Source organism: Natator depressus, chromosome 8, assembly GCF_965152275.1.
Source record: "Natator depressus isolate rNatDep1 chromosome 8, rNatDep2.hap1, whole genome shotgun sequence".
Classification (NCBI taxonomy): domain Eukaryota; kingdom Metazoa; phylum Chordata; order Testudines; family Cheloniidae; genus Natator; species Natator depressus.
This window is the reverse complement of record NC_134241.1, coordinates 7,287,139-7,308,890: the sequence shown is the minus strand read 5'-3', so window position 1 is coordinate 7,308,890 and position 21,752 is coordinate 7,287,139. Positions and strand designations below refer to the sequence as shown.

Here is a 21,752-nt window from a genome sequence, read left to right as displayed (position 1 = left end):
TATAAGTTCCCACAGGACCCAATTTTGCAGCTTGGCACTTTATCTGCAGAGTAAGGTACAACCGAACATAAGTATGGATGGCAGAATCAGACCCGATGAGATTTGTGCTTCAGTCAAAACCTGCATATGCTCGGTGATGCTATGGGATAATGCCACTCTTACAAATAAGTACATGCTGTCAAATCAGGATGTACAGCCCTATTAATATGATCATTTTGAATTCTCCAACATCAGGAGGAAGAGGGAGATGTGAAGCTGTGGCCAAAACTGAATTAATTTTTTTTCTGCCCTTTCTACTGAACATTAAATTAGAAAATTTTATTTCAGCGGCAGCCTTTATCTTTGCCTTTCTTGCCTGCTGTAAAGCAGTGAGATGCAATAATACATCAGGAAGTTGAAAGGAAAGGGGACAAGGCCACATGATTACTGTAATTGTCTCCGCTCTGTGGCAGCATGTCTTTTTCTTAAGTTTTAGGATCCAAATTTTGCCCTGACTACCTTGAACTGCAACTGCAGTACTTGTGGCTACAACCGTTTGTGTGTAAAAACCCCAGCATTTGTGTGCGCAAATGCAGGATTCTTTACATGCAAAGCAGGATCCTGCATGCACAGATGGAGAGGGATGTTCCCCTAAATATTCTTGGTGCAGACAACGAAGATGGCTGGAAATTTGGCCCTTAACTGTTTCAGTTCAAAGCAGTTCCAGCCCCTGGACAAGAAATAAAGGGCCACCCTACAGCAGAGAGGAGAGCTCTATTGCTGTGTACTAGATTAGCCAGAGCACAAGTGGGAGTAAAGAAGGGGGCAGGATGGTGTCAGGACAAGAGCAGCTCTTTGTGGGTTGTGGGGAGGGATGATTTGGCCTCTGAATGTGGAGGAAAAGACTGAGTGGACCTTCGCTGTCCCCCGCCCCCATCCTGGGGGTCTCACCCCATGCTCTCCGGGTATCTGGGTAGAACTAGACACCATCAGCTTGCCCAAAGAATCTCTGCTACTGCAGAGGCTGATGTTTCATGCCATCTCCTGGGTACTTTGTTTTCATGATGGTGCTGTGGAAAGACGCGGAGCCTCGCCCCGCACCACGCTGAGGCTGCTGGACTCCATGCTTTACAGCATCAATGAATGAAAACCCCATCGCAGCACAGTGCTGTGCAATCAGACGAGGGGAGGACGGAGACCACCTCTGCGGAGGGGGAGATACAATAGGTGCTGCTTTATTTAGAGTCAAACAGCAGGGTGTATTCCTTTGCCAGACCTGGGTGAACTTTATTCTTGTGAGTGTCTGGATCCTTCTTGTTCCTTCTATTGCCAGTGGGTCATGCCCCAACATAAGGCAGGCATGGAACAAATCTTTATTAGTTGCATTACAAACTAGTGACCCCAGCAGCAACACAGCCGTGCCAGGAACCATTGCTTAACCCTAGCACGCATTCATGGGCTTCCCTGCTTGAAGAAGCCATGACTAAGTTTTATTAAAGCCTGGGTGGGTAGTTAAAATGTTAGAGCGGGAGGTAGGAAATCTGAGTTCTATACCTGGCTTTGTCACTCACCCATCATATAACCTTGGCGCAGTCACTTCACCTGTCTGCATCTCAGTCCTCCCATCCCTAACAAAGCGTGATGGTATTTACCTACGTGACAAGGGTGTTGTGACCATTCATATTTGCACAAGTGCTTTGAGATCCTCACATGGAGGGAGCCACAGAAATGCAGGAGAGTGTATGTATGATGTCTGTAAACGCGACTTTGCTGCGTGTAGTTAGTCCAATGAATCAATACAGTGCCCAGGAACACGTCATCAGGTACATTCACTTCTTGCTTTTGGGCCAGCTGGGCTACTACAGTAACTGGAGGCTAGATGTATGACAGGGATTGGCAACCTTTGGCACGCGGCCCATCAGGGAAAGCAGCTGGCGGGCTGGGACGGTTTCTTTACCTGCAGCGTGTGCAGGTTCAGCTGATCGCAGCTCCCACTGGCCGTGGTTCGCCGCTCTAGGCCAATGGGAGCTGAGGGAAGCAGCGGCCAGCACATCCCTCGGCCCGTGCCGCATCCCGCAGCCCCCATTGACCCGGAGCGACAAACTGCAGCCAGTGGGAGCTGCAATCGGCGGAACCTGCGGATGCTGCAGGTAAACAAACCATCTCGGCCCATCAGCGGCTTTCCCTGACGGGCCGCGTGCCAAAGGTTGCCGCTCCCTGATGTGTGATATCAAAGTCCTCCATCAGGTGGCAGTGTAACAAAGTCAATCTCGGACATTATCAGCTGCTGTGGATGTAGAAAAGGGAGGCACCTGTGTCTGTTGGACAAGGGCAGTTTCCCAAGGTGTTGTATCTGCTACAATTTTTACTCTCCACTGTGTGAGCCAGCAGCACTCTGCAGAGACCAGAATAAGAAAGTGGCTGTATGCTGCCATGTAAAGACTAGGATTCCCCTGATGGTGCACAGTCTGTTTTTCCTTTTAACCACATAGTGTGGCTGTTCTGCCTTCATTGCTTTCCTCCAGGTTATAGACTCCTGATCCAGCAGAATGGGGAATCTGAAGAAGGGAGTTAGTGGAGTGATAGCTCTGGCTCTGTGCTATCATGGAGCTGTTATTTATCAGGCCCATGCATGGGTTTAAGATGCATGGAAATTCCACACTGTGTCCTCAGAGAACCCAGGGGTACCATCCAGACTTGACTGAGGGCAGTGATGGGTTCAGAGAAAAGTACCACGCAGAGCCCAGATTTGACAGAGAATAGCAGTGGGTCTGGAGAGCAGTACTAACTAGCCCTGTCTGAGGGCCGTGTTGGGTCACAGAGCTGTCTTCTGTGAGTTCCTTCCAGATATGTCTGTAAAACAGATCTGAAAGCAATCTTTTTATGATGCCGTCATTACCACTCAGGCCTTGCCCTGATAATCCCCGCTGTGCCCCATTGCGGTTAACTTCAAACAAACAAGCACAAATACTGTGGCGTTGCAAGATGTGTGCTTAGCTTTACCCCTCTGCTGCATGTTGTTTTATTGCTCTCCTCCTGCCTTCTCTGTCTGATGCCTGATGCCATTAATGGACTAGAAACTTTTGGGGCAGGAAACCTGTCTATTTGACAGTCTGCAAGGTACCAAGCACACCGGAACAACTATGCAAAATAATAAATAACAATGAACAATTTTCCAGGGCAGAGGGACTTGCCCTGTTGTGCTGCTGTAATAATAATAATGTATATATCGGCATGGCAGAATTTAGTTTTTATTTTTTTATAATTTAAACAGATATCAATGTTTATTTTTAAGCTTTTTTCTAGTTGTATCAATGTACATGTTCTCAGTTGCGTAACAGCATGGGTTTTAAGGATTTTAAAAAAAATGTTTTTATCACTTGAAATTTTTAGTTGCTGGAGATTATGAGAGGGTGTGTCAGACAATAATTATTTAATGATAGTAGGTGTTGAGATTCCAAAAGCTAAAGCTTTATAACTTTAAAACACAAACTGTCAACATCACATGTTAAAAGTTACAAAGTAACTATCCTTAAAGCAAACTTTAATAAGTTCTCAAGCAGCATTTTTCTTACTTTGTCTATCTGTAAATTTCTAATATCATCAGTAGAAATATTTTTGTCAGTTTATGTGTATATGGTGAAACTGATGTTTACCAACATTTATCAATAAAAATCTCTTCCCAAGCCTATGTGTATAGCACCAGGGATAATGTAGCATATCTTGGAGTGGAACAAGTTAGAGTATTTATCCCCTATTACTTTTTCCACATACAAAACAACATCCTAACTGGGGAATATTCTTTTTTTTTATTATTATCCATTTGTATTGTGGTAGCATTTAAAGGTCCCAATCAGTAACTAGGACCTGTTTAGAGGAAGGATGATCCAATGGTTAGAGCACCAGGACTTGGAGACCTGTGTTCAATTCCCTGCTTTGCCACTGACTTCCTTCATGTCTATAGTAAATCACTCAGTCTCTCTGTGCTCTAGTTCCCTACTAAATATAAATGCATAAAAGACCATGACGTGCTCAAATACAATGATAACAAGGGCCGTATAAGTAACATAGATAGATTAAGCTAGATGCTCTACAACATTACAGTTCTAATTTTCAAGACTAGTATTTTAAAGACATTGGGCTGAATTCATCAGACACCAGGGATGAATGTGTGCGAGTAACGAAGGAGCAGGAGGAGCCAGGAATATGTAAAAAAACACAGCAAATGCATACCTTAAGCGGTGAATTCCAGAAAAGAAAACCTCTCTCCCCTCACATCTACTATTGCATTTCTGGTGATGTTGATCTTGCCAAGAACAATCCCATCTAGCCTGTTGAGAGAGGGTGCATGATACCAGCTTGGAAGTGTTAGGCTCTGTTTAACCTGGTATATTATAGTATGGGTCTGAATGGAGTATAGCATGCTCAGCTGGATGTCACTTGGATTTGTGTTTCACTTCCATGCCAGGCACCTGGAGTCACTGATAAATGGCTGGCTTTGAACTGATTGATTTTTGAATAAAAGTTGAATCATCTGCCCAGAATGCTTTTGAAAAAATGGATAAATGGCTTACTAATGCAAGTTCAGGCCCTGATCTCCCCGCCGGCCAGCAGGTAGCTTTGTCCCTGTTTATACGTCATTATGAGAGGTCTCGGATGACATATGTACACATTAGCATTACAGCAGGGAACTAGCCAAATCCAGAGAATGCTGGTTAACTCATCTACTGCAGCCCCTGACAATACAGCTCGGGATTCCTATAGCTCGCCCGTGCCCAGGAGAGCTCAGGGCACAGAGGTAAAAAAATATGAATAATCATCTCTAAGTATAAAGCAAAGTTCCGTGTTTGACTTGGAATGTGCTGTTAAAGGTTGTGTTCCCCCCTGGGCAGCCCAATCTGTCACAGCCGGGAGCAGTCTACATGAATCACAGACTATTGCATGCACAGAGAGCTCTTCACGCTACTTACCTCCTTCCAGCCACAGCAAATCAGTGTGGGGCACTAGCAATGAGCCTCCTCAGCATGACATCTCCTGGCCTCTGCCCAGCCTGTACCCAACCATATCATGCTCTCGGACACAGGGAGGTGGCCCTGTAAAGAGATGGTGAAATTCAATCAATGCACAGATGAGTAAGTTAAGCAGTAGGGGCCAGATCCTCTGCTAGTGCAAATCAGTATAGCTCCACTGATGTTAACTGAGTTATGCCAGGTTGCACCAGTTGAAAATCTGGCTCTAGATACTTTGGTGCAGATTCTCACAATGCATCCCCCAAACTTGTGCAATGCGGGCAGCAGGGTGCCAGGTAGACTGATATGCTATTGGGTACATGCAGTGCCATACAACTCCTTCTTTCACAGGCCTGGCTCCATGTGCTGCAGGCAGTTGTTACCACTGCTTCCAGAGGAACAAAGATGCCATCTTGCGCTGGCTGTGGATGGCAGCATATACGCTTGCTGAATTTGGGGTGACCCATCTCCGTCTTCCTTAAGACCATACCCCTGTGTTTCAGGGAATGTACCATGTTGCATTTCCCATATATTTCTGCTCCATGTGCCAAGGGAGGACAAGGCACACAGAGTATATTGCTGTGTATCTCCCGGCTGGGATATCAGATCTGCTCAAGTGTTGTCAGAACTAAGCCTTGCAGCTGGGAAATGGGATTTTCCTTTAGCTCAGATGGTATGGGCCTGGGCCTTTGAAGTAGAAGGGCCTGAGTCTAGCCTCCTTAAAGCTCTGAATTCCCGCGTGAGCATGTGTCTGCCTCAGGGCACGCCCCAGCTCATGTGCTGACTCTGTGGTCTCTACTTCACTTCCCCATTTATGTACCTGCATGGTTACAGGCAGGTTTGAGCCTCCAGTGTCTAGAGGTAGAGGGATGGGTCTGTTCTGTAGCTCAGCTAGAACTGTGCGCTGGGCATCTACATGTGCAGCCTTCTCTCCATGGGGGCCACCCAGAGGCTGGTCTCACAGTAAAGTACACCCTCTCCACAGCTTGAGAGTTATAAATGGGGACAAATAAAATATGATCTAAATGTCATGGGCCAAATTCACCACTGGCATAAGTGGATTCAGCTCCACTGACTCCAGAGAGAGGATTCACCTCTGTGGCAGAGCAGGTAGCCGGGTCCTGTTATGGGGAAGCAGCTTTCAGAGCTGGTCAGGGAATCTACCAGGGCATCTTTTGGTTTGTGGCACTGTGTCCCTGGACTTCCTGCTGTGGGGACCCACAGGCCAGGTTCTGCTGGCTTGTGCTGGCAGAACCCAAGGGGTGAATCTGGCCTTTTGACAGCAAGACTCTCAGCATCCCTTCGATGAAATAATGCAGCAATGCTGGACACCTGCAATTCTATGCACTCTCCTCTCGCTCTGGCTCATTTCATGCTCAGTTAAATTATGCCTCCTGGGCCTGTATGTGGGCTCATCCATCCCTCACTGCCTCAGAAAACCAGATTAACAGAAACAGCCCTTTAAAAACAGATTTTCTTTAGCCGCTGGGAAAATTTGAGTTCCTTCTCTTAGGGAATGGAAGCAGAAGCTTCCTACAGCACTCACGGAACTCTACTGTGTGGAAACAATGAATGGGACCAATTTTCTTGGACACGAGGATCTTTTCACATGATAGTTCTGCCTCTACCATAATCTCTTGTATCGCTCATCCTTACTTTATCTGTTTTTAATTTCTCTTCTTTTGCTCATTAATGAACTCTCTGCCTGAATGTGTGTAGATATGTATATTTACACATACCGTCACTGGATAATTTTTTATACTTAGTTAATAAGTAATGAATCAAATCTCTTATACAGAATTTGGCATTTTGAATGACTAGGGAGAATTCGTGTTTGTCTCCTCCCATCTGATGGTATAAGTTTGAGAAGTGTAAATAAAGTTTTGAAAATGACCAAGCAAGAAAAAGTGCCAGGTATTGTTGGTATCAGCAGGGGGAGACACACAGCAGATTTAGGGAGCAACCTGGCTAACAGGGATAACCTGGCTAACAGCAACCTGTCCAAACCAGGGATCTCAAACTCAATTTGCCTTAGGGCCAGGGCCAGTCCTCAAATCCTCCCAGTGGGCCAATAATGTCACTGCAGATGGTGTTCAGAAAATAAAACGTTAATTTCTCAGAAATAATAAAACTGTCATACACCTTTATACAATTATTCGCCTGCCCGAGAGTTTTTAGTGTTTGCCAGACACCTGGCAACGCTTCAGTTCGGTCAGTTTGTTGGTGTTTGGCCCCCGTGACTGAGCAGTTGAAACCTTCAGGATTGCAGCAAGGTGGGCATCAGATAGTTGTGTTCGGGATTTGGACTTGTTTATTACTCATTGTGGAAAAAAGTGACGCTGTCTCCATGGCTGACTCTGCCCGGCAACTAATGATGATATCTCTGTCTCTCCCGCAGCCAGTGGGAGCTACGGGGGGCGGCACCTATAGCGGACGTGGCTGGCAGCGTGTGTCTCTCCTCCGTGGGCCGCAGTGGGGAGGTTCTCGGGCCACAGATGGCCCACAGGCCGGGAGTTTGAGACCCCCTGGTCCAAACTAAGGCCCTTGATCCTGCAAACACATACTCCCAAGAGTAACTTTATGTACATGGACAGTCCGCTTTTGAGCCAACAGGACTATCTGTGTGGGTAAAGTTAGTCATGGGAGTCTTTGCAGGTTCACACCCCATATGTGTAAGCTTTAGAGCTTTACAGGGGCGAGTGGTACAATTTTGTCATATCACCAATCCATTGTTTCAATACATCCATCCAAAGGAAAAGTGTAATGAAAGAAGGGATGTTCTTTGTATATATTTTCCAAATTGTGTGAATTGGGCAACACTGACTATGAAATCTAAATATAACGGAAGGTGGCAGTTATTTCCCCAGCACATCTCGTTGATACTCCTGCAATCCCAGTTATCTGAGCCTATATGAAAATATACTGGGGACCTTTCCCAGGTCTCTGATCCTTGGTTAGGTCCCACAGGCATCTCCTGCTAAGGGGCTGATTTTCAGTACCAAGCACCACTTGACAATGGAATGTTTTTCTTTCTTTCTTTAGAATGTGCATCTCAGGAGGTTCCAAGGTTTTAAACTGAAAACCAAACACTCTGCGTCTTTGGCATAGGATTGTGCATTGGGGAAATAAAGAATAAAATGGACAAGGGAGAATTTGGCTGAAATCTGATGGGTTTTGTCCAAAACCCTTTAGAATTATCTGCTCCTCACTGTAAACACATACTCTCATAGTTGCTGTGAAGCCAGTTCCACAGAGACCAAAGTGGAAGAGACACTTGCTTTGCCTCATAAAACCAGCAAGATCAAGAGTGTAATCAGATGGGTTTCACTGTAATTTCAAACCGTTTGCATTAAATCTTTGTAATTATATATGAACTGGAAGTGGAACTGCTTAGGTACATTACCACGCCCTTGGATCAACTCTTCAAGCAGAGACAGAACAGCTGGAAGTTTATTTAAAAACACAACATTTTCTCTTCCCTGTTTCACTTTGCTTGAGATGAAAACAAACACTACAGGTTTTATGGTCCTCCAGGATTCCTGCTTCACCCAGGCAACTTCAGTGAGATAGACAGACAGATAGATAGAAAGATAGCATCTATCATACCTATCACTATAGTATGGAATCCTGCAGTTGTATTGGCCACATCATATAATCTGTCTGTTTCTCCATCCATCAGTAAAATTGGAATAACAACTGTTATGATGGGGCAGTGAGGATTCATTCATTAATGCTTAAATAGCACAAAAATATATAACACATTCCTGTGTTAGTGCTAAGTGTTATTATTTGCAATCCTAAACCTGGAAGATTAATTTAAATGGCATTAAAAACCGACAGTATTGTGGGAGGGGGACTGTAACCAGAGATTTGGGATAGGCCACACTTAGGGTGGCCCCTCATGCACTCCCAGAATATCAGACATTCATTCTGGTACTTGCACGAATGGTGTGGGCTCACCCCCACAGGAGTGACCCCACCCCCACCAGCATGTCCTTGCACGTATGGTACGCACAAAGTTATGCCACATGGGATGCCATTTTGAAGAGTGTGGCATGATACAGATACTGGACAAAACTTCTTCCAGGTTTGTCTCAGTACTGGACAGGGGACAAACCACCCCCAAAAGAGGACTGTCCAGCTTCAAACCAGACAAGTGGCCTGCCTAGGCCATGCTCCTTTGCCTCTAGGGCTCTCACCTGGTGGAACTCCACAGAGAACCAGCCTTATTTTCACATCATGGCTTATTTTCTGCTTGAATTACATCCATCCTTCCCCATGCAAAGCCCCAAATGGGCTTTGTGCAAGGAAACCTAGGAAGGTGGGGGATGGATCCATCTGCCCAATCTGCAGCCAGGACATGGGGCCAGAGCACAGCCCCCTGTGGCCATTGTTCTGGGCTCTAATCAGTAACAGTAGCCACATCCCTTCCTTATCCACTCTATGGGGGAGTCCCAGCTGCTGGATTCCCATAAGAACAGAGCCTTTGGCCCTGTCCGTGGCCAGGCCCCTCTACCCTGGCCTATTTGGAGCTGGCATTGAGACCCTTTCTGTGTTTGCAGAAGTCCCCTGCATGGCTCTTCCTTGCAGGGCTTGTGTAGTACAGCGGACCTTACACAGGCCTTCTGCAAAGGGATGAATTCACCAAGGAGAGAATATACTGGTGTGCTTGTCCCCTTCGTAGCAAGGCAGGGGAGAAGAGAGGGAGGAAGGGAAGGAAGCAGGAGGCTGAGAAAATAGATTAAGCAAGAGGAGAGTAAGGCAAAGGAGAGAAGAGAGAGAAAAGGGATGGGAGGTAGAAGTGAGACATGTTCTGGGGCTGTGGGACTCTGATTATTCACTTTTCCCTTGATGCTGCTGCCTTTAGCTAAATATACAGAAGCACATTTCACACGGTTATAAAACCTCCGCCTGGCTTGGTCTCCTTCCTCCAAGAGCTCTTGTATAAACCATCAGAGGCTTGCCTGCCAAGGGCTCTGACATGTTAACGAGTGAGATTCCCCACACCAGCTCTTCCCTATAGCCTGGAATCTATGTTTGCATTCCATCAGGAGCCCCAGTCCTTCCCTCATCCAAGCTCCAAAACAGAGTTAACAGGGAATATTAACGTTTATGGTTGCTGTTTATTTGTATGTTCATTCCACACTTTGCATACATTCCTCCTGACGTTTCACACTCAGCACAGATGTCTAGTGCACCCTTGCATCATCAAAGCTGCTTTGCACCCTTTTCGTTGCTGGTTAATACTTCCTTGGCTCCATAAGCTAATGACCAGCTGCCACCATCATGGGGGAGTTAATGCAGCCCCAGTCTGCCAGGAGTGCCAGCTTTTGTGTAGGGCTTGGAGGATGGTGCCTGCCCCTCATGGTCCTACCTGTACTGGAGCTGCAGACCCCCAACCATACAGAGTTGCCTTTGTCAGGTCTGGGGAGGGTGGATGTTGCCAAGAAGTTTGACCCCCACAGTTATGTGGGGATGGGATCTGCAATCAGCTGTTACTAATATAGGCCAGACAGTCTGGCCAATATTAGTTTAAATGCTGTCGGAGTCGCTTCTGTCATTTTGAACATATTCAACAGCCAGGGTATCACAGCCATGAAATAGAGCCTTCAGGTCACATCAGATCCCCAAATCACTATTCTCTAGCTGGCAATGTGATTTTTGCTATGTTCATTAACTACATAAAAGTTTGTCACAAAGTTCAATCATATACAGAACACTTTGATGTCAAACATGGAAGTCTTGCGCCCATTGAAGGTAGAGAAATAATTCATTTACCTCTACGCCGCAGCAAAATGTCTTTGAAAACCAAGGTATATTCACTGTTTCAGCAGGAGAGGAGCCAGAAAGAGATATTCACAGACAATCAAGAATTCTGAATACAAGCAGAATGTCACAAAGTGCTGTGCTGATGCAAAATATAAATTGCTGGATACAAATGCCAACGTTTACAGTTGCTTTCTGTGATGATTGTTGGTACTAGGGATGGGCATGAACTAAATAAAAACACACACAAACTTTTGGGAAGCTCAGATCTGGATCCCCATCTAGAGGCAAACTTTGCAACTCAGGGCAATCTCTACTTTGTCCAAAGGTATTAATTAAAAATACCCATAAACTCTTTGTTGTATTTTTCCCTGTTAGAGCTGATTATTTTTGGCACTTGTGCACAAAAAAAGTATCCCCAGGTCCAGGAATACAAGCTATACAAACATTCAAGCAATCCTCAGAAAGGAAATGAAGGAATTCTCATTCAGCAGAGTGCAAAGATAATGGTCTCCTTGCTGCAAAGTAATTGAAGTAAGTATACTGTAATCATAAAATCTCCTGAAAGATCCTTGGAAGTATTCACTTCTGGAACTGTCACCATAACAACCGACATTTGTAAAGGGAGAAAAGTGCCTTCAAAACATGCTGTTTGAGATTTTCAACTATAAAGTGAGGAGACACAAACCTCATCAAGGTGACAGAGAAGCATTAGAGGAAATGGGTGCCTTCGCAAATTAGAAGTTGCAATGTGCATTTGGAAAATCTTGGTAGCAGAAGAGAAAACAAGGAGGAAGGCAGAGGCTTCCAGGAGGCAGGGTTTTAGTGCCTGTATAAATAAGAATGATGACATGATCAAGAAGGATGAATTGATCTTCTATGTGATGTTGCACTTCTAGAGCACTTTCCATTCCAAGAGCGCAGAGTTTTAAAAACATTATTCCAGCCTTACAACAGCAAAATGAGGATGGAGGCACAATCCTCCTCCTCTTAGGGGTGGGCAAACTGAGGCACTGGAGGTTGGCTTGCCCAAGGCCATGCAGTGAGCCAGTGTCAGAACCAAGAATAACTACCACAGGAGACCTGGCATCGAGTCCAAGCGAGCACCTTTGCTCTGTGCTGTTGGTTAAGCTGATCTTGTTTTCCTTTATTTTTTCTTGCAAAGACACTATGGATGAAATTCACTCCTGTGCAAAAGGCCAGCAGAAGGACTATGCGCTACTTAAATCCTCAAAATAGGGCTTATGCGGGACTTGTGTGTTGCACAGACCTTGTGCTGTTTCCTTTGCACTGGGGTGAATTTCACCCCCAAATTAGTGTCATTCTTTCCAGGGAATTTCATCATTCCAATTTCAAAGGAACAGACTTTTTATCCTGTAGCAGTTACACACTGGCACGAGAAGTCCCAGCAAGCAGTAACGGCTGTCAAACAAATAGATTTGTTAGGCTACCCTTCTGCCTAGCACCAAGAATGCCAAATAGGAATAGGATTGTGAAATCAGCACCTGATGTGTTCTCTGTTCCAGAGTTAAGTCAATGCCAGGGGAACAAAACCAAACCATTATGCTTCATAAGTTTGCTTTATGTTATTACTGCTTCTGCTTACACTAGGGAGAAACTTGCTTCTTTTGTCTCCAGTGTGAAGCGGCGATCAAGGAGGATTTATAAGCTACAGGCTCACCTATCTCCTTTCTCTGCGGAGAGACTCTGGGCAGAGCGGAACCCCTATTTAATAATATTGAATTGCAGGCATGTGTTACCTGAGCAGTTGCTTGGAAAATGTCCCACAGTCCCCATGGCAATTTGCTAGCAATGGAAGCTCAGGCGTATTAGCACATTCTATTTAAATTAGCAACTGCGAATTTGCCTTTTTGTCATTCGGAAGAGGTGAAGGAAGGACAAACCCAGAGGTCCCTCCTGCAAGGTTATGCACATTCCAGAATTCCCTCCTGTTAGGCTGTGCACATTCCATTCCCTGCCCCCTCCCAGGAGCTTAACCCCATGTAGATCTCGGCTATTGCTGAGCTATTCTCTGTGGAAGGCGCTTGGGTACTATAAAGCCCTAAGATAGAATGATTCCAGGGCTCCTTCTTATATGGCCATGCATATTCCAAAGCTTCAGCCTATAAGGGCGTGTGTGTTCCTGAGCAATACAGAATTCCAGGGCTCCCCCCCATAAGCGTGTGCTTGTTCCTGAGCTATCTTGCAGCTGCTTCCTATAAGGTCAATGGTGTTCCAGGGTCACCCCTCTTCCCCCCCCATCCTCCCTCTGGTCCCCTTCTGGGCGCTCAGATTCTATTGAACTTCAGGGTGAAGGCAGCAGTTGCTGGGAGGAAAGGTGAGATGGATAGTGGAATTTGAGCAACTTTAAAGGGGGGGAAAAAATCAAAGCTATGGAAGACCCCATATCCCACCCCTTTGCTCCATTCCAGGATTTCAGCTCGAAAGGTTTAAAATCTCTCCAGCATGTCTTGTTTTTATGAACGAAGTCCTGTACGTTGGTGATTTGTAACCCGCTAGTCAGGGTGTGCCATCTCCTGCCCTGTGCATGATCCACAGAGGATATGAATCTCTTAGAGCTCTCAGCTGGCAAGCCTGGCTATTTAATTCAAGCTGTTGAGATCTGTGCTTTTAGCTCTGGAGGTCCCCAGTTCAGTTCTTGGTGGTAGCCAAGAGGACGACTGTCCCAGTATTATCTGACAAGCAGTAAAACAATCCCCTTCTCAGTTCACTGCAGGGCAGCTGCTGTTCACTCAGTGCTACTTCTGGCCATCATGCCAGGGTTGGGCTCACACCCTCTCATGATTGTTTCCCTCACCAGGATTGAGCCTTAGAGGCTCTTTGTCACCCTCGTCAATGACCCGCCAATAAATGACTCCAACCTCTGGTTCAGATAGATAATGTGACACGTAATCACTTCTGGAAGATCCAAACCAACTGTACATTTTATGCAACACTTCCTGTGTTTTGTAACAATAGGACATAGTCATTCCTATCTGACAACTCTTTGGTGTCCTACAGATATGTGACATGAGTTTTGTGGGATCTCACTCAAGTTTCTAAGAAACAGGAACAGCAAAGGGGAGGAGGGACTACATGACTTCTTGACATCCCTTCCAGCCTTATCTTTGTATGATTCTATTAAATTAATTTCTGGTGTAACTCTATTGACTTTACATCAGAAATGAACTTGGTCCCAAGCGTCCCTAACACAAAGCCCCGCCATCACAAATGGCACCTTTGGTGGCAGCCTCAGTAGACAGACCAAGGGCTGAATGGACTCTGGGGAAGGAACTCCTTTATCACACCTGACGGTGGTCTCTCCAGAGTTGAGACAGCTGGGTGGGGTGGGATAGCAACCATTGTCCACGTACATTTGTTATGGAGCTTAGGGTAAGACTTCACTCACTGTCAGTTTAGCACCTTGCATTCTGTACTACATCCATTTTAAAGAAGGCAGATACTGAATTTTTCTCAGGCAGTCAATGTGCTGCCTTTGGTCTTATACAACTACACTGTCCAGCTCTGTCTGCTTCTGATGTCAGAACCCTGGGTTTATCACAGCACAGGTTGCAGCCATGGAAGTAATTGACACGTCACAAATTCTGCATTAACAGCAAGGAGTCTTTGTGGCACCTTAGAGACGAACAAATTTATTGGGGCATAAGCTTTCGTGGGCTAGAACCCACTTCATCAGATGCATGGAGTGGAAAATACAGTAGGCAGGTATAAATACACAGCACATGAAAAAATGGGAGTTGCCTTACCAAGTGTGGGGTCAGTGCTAACAAGCCAATTCAATTAAGGTGGAAGTAGGGTGACCAGATGTCCCGATTTTAGAGGGACAGTCCCAATTTTTGGTCCTTTTCTTATGTAGGCTCCTATTACCCCCCCAGCCCCTGTCCCGATTTTTCACATTTGCGGTCTGCTCACCCTCGGTGGAAGTGGCCTATTCTCAACAGTTGACAAGAAGGGGTGAATACCAAGGGAGGAAAAATCACTTTTGTAGTGCTAATGAAGCCAATACAATCAAGGTGGCCCATTTCAAACAGTTGACAAGAAAGTGTGAGTATCAGCAGAGGGAAATTAGTTTTTGTAGTGACCCATCCACTCCCAGTCTTTATTCAGGCCTAATTTGATGGTGTCCAGTTTGCAAATTAATTCCAGTTCCGCAGCTTCTGTTCAAAAACAGACTCCAACGAGAAACTGGTACTAAGGGCCACGGAAGTATCCGAGCACCTCACAACACTCGTGTGAGGTAGATGAAATATCTTTATACCCCATTTTACCAGTGGGGAACTGAGGCAAAGAGAAATTAAGTGACACGCACAAGGACCCATAGAAAGTCTGTAGCGCAGCAGGGAATTTAACTGAGATCTTCTAAGTCCTAGGCTAGTGCCCTAACCACCCAGCCATCCTTTCATCCACTGAGCAGTGCTCTCAAGGCAGCTTACTGCACATAAGTATATTATTATTGCTCACCACTGTAGCTGTACAGACACAGTACGAAGTCCCTGCTCTCAAGAACTTATCTTCAAGGTATTATCCCCTTTGTGAAAGCCGTTCTTTAGACAGCTTGGTACATAAACAAACAACAACAACCTTCCAATCGATTAGCAAGCTCTGAGCAGAAATGACTGCTAAATAGAGTGGATCAAAGTCTGAACTCTAGTATGTGTCTGGAAACAACTGCTGACTTCTCTGCTGAAGATCTTGCTGGAATATATGGGTGCTCAGATACCACCGTGATGGGCACCTTATAAGAACTTAGATGAGAAATATATGCTGGATGGATCGATCCAGCTGCTGCTATGCTGCTTCACTGAAGACGAAAGCCTGGGCTGACCCCAGCTGGGCGGAGTACATTTTGTATGTCGGAAGGAGATCTGAGGGCTGGATCCTTGGCTGGTGTGAACTGGTGCAGCCAGCTGAGCTAGGTTGATTTGCATGCACTGAGGATCCATCCCAGGGAGATTTGAACTCTGGCAGTAGTCGATGAAGCAGAGCTTGGGCCTTTGGCTCGTCTGTCGGTTACAAGCGTTAGCCTTTGTAAATCTGTTTCTCTATGCTCTGCTCTGTGCTTGCTCATTTGCATTGGCACCGAAGATGTACTTATCTCCCCTGCCTGCTTTCGTCTTCAGCGAAGCAGAACATCTTGCGTTCCTCTCTCAGCTATCTAGGTTCTTACCTAGTGCCCATCACTGCGGTATCTGAGCCGCCATATATGCCAGCAAGAACCTTTCTCTGAAACGATGCCAATTATTTTTCTGACCCTGGAATTTGCAGGCGGGGTTAAAAACAATTACAGAGAATTACAAATGCAGAGGGTGGACAGATACCATACATCCTTATGCCACCTTTCTGGAGGTGATTTACTTGACAGATACTTGGCTGAGATCACCAAATTTGTGGCACCTGCGGCCAGTTGTGTTCAAAAGGGAAAATTGGCTTTTTGTACCATCACACGGGTTGTTGTCTCCATCTCTGATCAACAAAGCGCAGATTTCAAACCACACTAATGAACCTTTTAGACTTTATAGTCACATGCACATGGAATTGAACAGCTGTTTTTAAAACGAAAGGCTGCTTTTAAAATGTGTGTTGTGACTGCTGCTCCCAGCCCCAGCTGAGGGACGAAGCCGGAGTCTGGAAGCCTTGGTAACAAGCACTGTATGACAAATTCCTCATGGGGAGAAAAGCTGATAATATTTTTTAATTTGTTGAAGGAAAGTGAGACACAGAATTTGCCTTACACTAAGGCCAGAAGGGACCATCATGATCCTCTAATCTGATCTCCTGGTCACATAATCTCACCCATTCACTCCTGTAATAGACCCATAACCTCTGGCTGAGTTATTTGAAGTCCTCAGATCATGATTTAAAGTCTTGAAGTTACAGAGAATCCACCATTTACTCTAGTTTAAACCTGAAAGTGACCCTTGCCCCATGCTGCAGAGGAAAGTGAAAACGCCCCAGGGTCTCTGCCAATTTGACCCGGGGGAAAATTCCTTCCTGACCCCAAATATGGCGATTAGTGAGACCCTGAAGCATGTTGGCAAGACCCACCAGCCAGACACCTGGGAAAGAATTCACTTAGTAATTCAGAGTCCTCTCCATCTGTGTCCCATCACAACCAGTGGAGATATTTGCTACTAGCAGTCGCAGATCGGCTACATGCCATGGTAGGCAGTCTCATCCTACCATCCCGTCCATAAACTTATCAAGCTCAGTCTTGAAATCAGATCAGTTTTTTGCCCCCACTGCTCCCCTTCAAAGGTTGTTCCAGAACTTCATTCCTCTGGTGGCTAAAAACCTTTGTCTAATTTCAAGCCTAAATTTGTTGATGATCAGTTTATAACCATTTATTCTTGTGTCAACATTGGCGCTTAACTTAAATAACTCCTCTCCCTCCTGGTATTTATCCCTCTAATGTATTTATAGAGGGCAATCATATCTCTCCTCAGCCTTTGTTTTGTTAGTCTAAACAAGGCAAGCTCTTTGAATCTCCTCTCATAAGGTAGGTTTTCCATTCTCTGATCCATTCCTCTGATCCATTCCATTCCTCTGTGTAGCCCTTCTCTGCACCTGTTCCAGTTTGAATTAATCTTTCTTAAACATGGGAGACCAGAATTGCACACAGTATTCCAGCTGAGGTGTCACCAGTGCTTTGTATAATGGTAATAATACTTCCCTGTCTTTACTGGAAATACCTCACCTGAGGCATCCTAGGATTGAATTAGCCTTATAGGAGCAAGACTTGTAACCTGCCTCCTTCCATTCACCTCACATTGTGTCTGTTCTGTTGCACAGATATTTTGTGATACATTTTGCTCCTGGGGTTGCAAAATTCATTGCGAAATTCAGAAAGTGGGGAGGAGTTTGCTTTTGCCTAGTCAACACTCAGACACTGTATGGGTTTTGGGCTGCAAAGATCCTCTGAGCAATTCTACAGATTGGTTGAAAAGGTAACCAATTGACCTCTGGAACTTGGTGCCACAGGATATTATTGAGGCAAAGAGCTTTAGCAAGACTGAAAAAGACTGGTCATTCATGGGATGAATCCACCCCAGCGCATGCATGGCTGTGTGTTTGCCCAGCTCACATGTGGAAATTTCCCAGTGTGCACTTTGGAATATTTTTGTCTGTAACAAGGGTGCTCCCCTGGGAAGATCTGACTTGATGAGAATAAGTCTAGCAATCACATTTCCACTAGCAAGGATACAAATTAACAAAGACTCTCCAGCCTCATGCTTCAGGGCATAAACTGACTGCCAGCTAGGATCAGGAAGAAATTTCCCCCTATGGTGCACTATTGCAGTTAGGGGCATTTTAGGGCCTTTATGAACTCATTCCAAGTTTCCAGTACTGGCTGCCATTGGCTATTGGGCTAGATGGATCATAGGAAATGGCAGCCAGGAAGTTTGCCCAGAGCCAAGCAGGCTTCCTGGTACTGAATCTCTATCTTGGAGGAACCTGCTGCCTTTCCTAGAGAGGACCATAACTGTGTAAGTAGTTTGGCCCAGATCAAAGGTATTCAGGTGTATGACATTTGGAGTTTGCGGATCTAGGCATTTGTGAATTTAGACAGGCCCCTCTACTTGGTACCTCCATCTCTTTACTGGCTCCACAGAGGGGATAGGCCATCACCCAGCCCCTGCTGCACGAGCAATTGAGCCACCCTTGAAAAAAAGTGGGGGATTTTACAGCAAAGCTTTCCCCAGCTGATTGCTCCCATTGAGCAAGTGAGGAAGGTGAGTGGCTCTCGGCCCAGTGGTTTCTTTAATAAATTAGAAGCTCAGGGTCCAAGTGGTGTTTTAGCGTTTCACTACCAGAGCGCAAATCCAATAATAATTATGTTTGGGGTCAGGAAGGAATTTTCCTCCAGGGCAGATTGGAAGAGGCCCTGGAGGTTTTTTGCCTTCCTCTGTAGCATGGGGCATGGGGCACTTGCTGGAGGATTCCTGCTCCTTGAAGTCTTTAAACCATGATTTGAGGACTTCAATAGCTCAGACATAGGTGAGAGGTTTTTCGCAGGAGTGGGTGGGTGAGATTCTGTGGCCTGCGTTGTGCAGGAGGTCAGACTAGATGATCATAATGGTCCCTTCTGACCTTAATATCTATGAATCTATGAATAATTATGTTACGGCATGGAGAGATTAGGAAGGCTGGCACGCATCCCAAACCTGCTGTGCAGCAAGGAGAGCCAGGCTCTCAGGACAGGGTCTGTGCAAGGGGGTTTGGCTAACTGGGGGCAGCCTTAGGCAGGATGCCGTCTCGTGGACAGTGGTACAGCAATGGGAGGTCTGCTTTCGCTCGCTAGCAGGCCAGCCCTGAGCTATGCTACAGCTGTGCATGGTTACTCCACAGTTACATGGAGTGGGGGCTGTTTTTTAGGGCCTCATCCTTCCTAGCCCCATTGTAGCTGCAAGCCCCCAGGAGCGCAAGGAGTGGCAAGCTGCCCGCAGCACTCAGTCTCAGAGGGGCCTGTCTGTACGTGGCAGGGGGAGCCATGGCCCAGCCCATTTGGATACCAGTTAGAGTTGGCAGGGCAGCATGGGATGTGGGTGTAGGGTATGCACTCTATGCCTGATGCACACGGGAGTGCCAATTGCCCCCAGTGATCCTTACACAGGTACCACCCCTCTGGCACTGCACTCCTTCCCTGCAGCGTGACTCAAGCTCTTAGGAGCCACAGTAGAGTCCTAAAGAAGTAGAAGACGAGTCTGGATGGATAGCTGCCAGTTAGACGCAGGTCTGGCCTTTACTAACTGAATAGACAGACAGGAGCGCACACAACCCCAGGGCAACGAGTGCCCAGCTGCAGGCTGTGGTGTGCTGCAGAGCTCTCCAATACTCAGGTCACACAGCCGGGCTGGGTCTGGGGGGCGGCACACCCTCGCCTGTCGTACGTCAGCGATGGCCTGCACTCTGCAGGGACAGGAACGTTCTATTTAGCAGGGTTTCTTTCAGTTGCCAGGGTAATGATCCGTGGCCACATGCGGGCAGCGGCAAAGTCAGCAGCTAAGCCTACACAGTGCTTCCTCCCCAGGCTCTGCCACCCCTTCTACTGGGAGAGACAGGGGCTGTCATGCAGCTAATCTAGCCCGGGCATTTTCAGGGTCCCAGGCTCTTTGACCCGGTTTAGTTCTGGGAGAGGAGAGGGCTCTGACTCTTGCACTGCTGAAGTGATCCAAAGCCCATAAAGAAATATCTCATCTTTGGCTGAAGTGATTTGTTAATATTTGCAGAAATCTCATCTTTAGTGCTAAACCCTCTGCTGGGACCCATCTGAGCTGTGGGAGGGGAGCGAGCACAGACAGTTACGCTGATTAATCCAAAGTCCATAAAAAAAACAAACACATAATTTCTTTGGCCCCAGACTTAGCGTTAATATTTGCTGGCATCCAATCAGCTGTGATGTTGCAACACCCAATGCCAGAAATGGAAGGCACTCACCCCGTAGCTCTGAGCTGCATCCTGACAGCACCAGGCGGAGGAGGATGTTGCTGGGGGAGCCTCTGCCCTCTTCACGGGCATCTCAGGACAGCCAAGAGGGGGGGATCTCAGCGAAGAGCTCTGGGGCACGGGTAGCAAGCATCTCTTCCCAGAAGAGAAGGGAGGAGTTTCTCTTCAACATGGGTAGAAATCAGCCGTCCACTTTAGTCCTAAGGCTCTTGTTATTGGATTCAGACTTTCTCCCTCCTACAAGAAGAGACTCAGGATATTAGGCATCACTCACTACCCATTAGCTTCCCCTCCTGGGATGTGATCACCTGCTTCATTATCTTCCAAGAGGACAGCTGGGAGACACTGGCTCAGCTTGGGGCTCCGCAGTTTAGGGGGCTGACCTGCTGCTTCTCTTCACCCAGCTAGCTGGGAATTCGAGAGCTACAGCTGTCCCTTTGGCCTTGAGTTTCTGGTACATCTAAAACAAAATGAATAGTGTGAAAGAAGAAGGGGGAAGAGAAAGAGATGCAAACCTCCCAGGCAAGGGTGGCTCAGCAAGAGTGTATAAATGACACACTTGCTGGATTTGCCTGCCTGTGGTCACTGAGCTCTGTCCTGTACTTGTTAAGAGACTTTTATTAAAGAAAATGGCAAACAAAAGAAAGAATGGTCCAATGGTTAGCATTTGCCTCGGACTTGAGAGACTTGGATTCTGCTTTGCCACAGACTTTCTGTGTGACCTGGGCAAGTCACTTAGCCTCTCTGTGCCACAGTTCCCCCGCTGCACAATGGGGATAATAGCACTGCCCTGCCTCCTAGGGGAGTTGTGAGGATAAATACATGAAAGACTGTGAGGTGCTCAGAAACTAAGGTGATGAGGACCATATCGAATCCCAGAAATGTAGGGCTGGAAGCGCCCTCAAGAGGTCCATCACCCCCTCCTGAGGCAGAATGAAGTACATCTAGGCTATCCCTGACAGGCGTTCGTCTACCACGTTCTTAAAACCCCCACTGCTGCGGGTTCCACAACTTCCCTACGTAACCAGCTCCAGCAGTTAACCATCCTTCTCAGCACTATAGAGAGAAAGAACCTTTGCTAATATCCAGTGTGCGGCCATGTCCTGAAATACTGCCCACGTGTTGGAATAGTAATAATACTGTAATAACAACTTACAAGTGAATACACTAATGCCTCCTATCCTGAAGGGTCCCACTGCACTGGGCAGATGTAATCCCCTGGAACAACTGGCAAATGACACACTGCAGAGGCAATACAGAATACATTAAAACAAAGTGTACAGTATAGCTCATCAGCCTTGTTTCCTCACCTGACCTTGGTAAGCGGAAAAGGTTCAGCGAGCAGCTTTGTTTTTTGTGTCTCCTGGGCTGATGCTGATGAGGGGCCGTCAAAGGAAGCCTACATTCAGACCTGAGTCTTCCGCAAACCAGAGCAGAGCGCTGACCCCTGGACGGAGTGATTAGGTGGCCTGACTCTTGAACTGGCAGAGTTCAGGCGTGCTGTGCATACCACAGGCCTGATGAGAAGTGTAG

At 46.4% G+C, this 21,752-nt stretch overlaps 1 long non-coding RNA gene across 1 annotated transcript; it reads right to left on the bottom strand.

The window, feature by feature from the left end:
- Positions 1–3,698: 3,698 nt before the first annotated feature.
- Positions 3,699–20,273, bottom strand: LOC141992732 (uncharacterized). The gene is made up of 3 exons (XR_012640632.1): positions 20,211–20,273; positions 4,950–5,072; positions 3,699–4,310 (listed from the first exon to the last, which is right to left on the bottom strand). It is a non-coding gene; the product is annotated as an uncharacterized LOC141992732 (long non-coding RNA).
- Positions 20,274–21,752: the final 1,479 nt, after the last annotated feature.